The sequence below is a fragment of the Aplysia californica genome, unplaced genomic scaffold (assembly GCF_000002075.1).
Source record: "Aplysia californica isolate F4 #8 unplaced genomic scaffold, AplCal3.0 scaffold00010, whole genome shotgun sequence".
NCBI lineage: Eukaryota > Metazoa > Mollusca > Gastropoda > Aplysiida > Aplysiidae > Aplysia > Aplysia californica.
This window is the reverse complement of record NW_004797280.1, coordinates 1,812,356-1,813,404: the sequence shown is the minus strand read 5'-3', so window position 1 is coordinate 1,813,404 and position 1,049 is coordinate 1,812,356. Positions and strand designations below refer to the sequence as shown.

Sequence of the window (1,049 nt, the reverse complement as noted above, 5' to 3'; positions counted from 1 at the left end):
AGAGAGAGAGAGAGAGAGAGAGAGAGAGAGAGTATGGAAGCCTATAATATTATATTGACTATACTTATATTATAGTAGTCTACTTCTTTTTGTACGTAGAATGTAGAAAGCAAGTATGTTCCTAATGATAGGAATATTGGTTGTATATGAATGCTGCCTTCTAGAACCCTTCATGCTAATCGTTTGACGCCTCGTGCATTTTTCTATTTAAAAACTCTAAGGCCTATTTAGGTGCGCCAATGTTGTATGTAGCAGACTGAAACCACCATTTCCTAATTTATTGTTACCAACCCATTCTTCGTTGCTGTTGCTGATGTCTTTGCTGCCGTTGTTAGTGTTTCTCTTGCCCTCTTTCCTCATTTCTTTCTCTTAATTCAAATTTTAATACATACAAGCCCCTGATTTCCACGACCACTCTGTCCTTCTCTCTCTTTTTCTCTCTCACCTCCCTCCATCCCTCCCGGTCTGCCTGTGTCTCTCTCTGTCTCTATCTCTCTATCTCACAGTCTTTGCCTTTGTATCTGTCTCTGTCTGTCTGTCTGTCTGTCTGTCTGTCTGTCTGTCTGTCTGTCTGTCTGTCTGTCTGTCTCTCTCTCTCTACCTCCCCCCACCCTACTTTTCCCAACACATTTTCCCTGTCCCTAGGCCTGGACGAGCCGTCAGTTTCACGTCCACAGCCAATCAACGTAATGGACCCAAGACGTACAGACAGACAAACGGACTCACAAACCTCGGCGGGGGTGGATGGAACTGTGATGACGATGAAAGAATAGAGAAAAGATTAACCGAAAGTGAGAGACGAAACTATGCAGACCTTATCACTTTGGGAATTGTTTTTTTTAAAAACACATTCCTTCAGAGCTAAAATGATTTTAAAGACATTATATTGACTTGTGTGAGGGTGCATTTAACTTTATTCGTTTATGCTTGTGCCGACGTATGAATGTTTCAGTGTGTATGCGTTCGGGGGAAGGGGGTATTTATTGTGTTCAGGTATGTGAATGTGTGTGAGCAGCGTCTGTGTGTGTGTATATGTGAGTATATATATA

At 41.9% G+C, this 1,049-nt stretch overlaps 1 long non-coding RNA gene across 1 annotated transcript in view; it reads left to right on the top strand.

The window, feature by feature from the left end:
• LOC106011984 overlaps window positions 1-1,049 on the top strand; it is a 20,796-nt gene that overhangs the window by 2,861 nt on the left and 16,886 nt on the right. The window contains exon 2 of the long non-coding RNA XR_004858603.1: window positions 646-791. This is a non-coding gene — a long non-coding RNA (uncharacterized LOC106011984). The remainder of the gene's footprint in view (window positions 1-645; window positions 792-1,049) is intronic.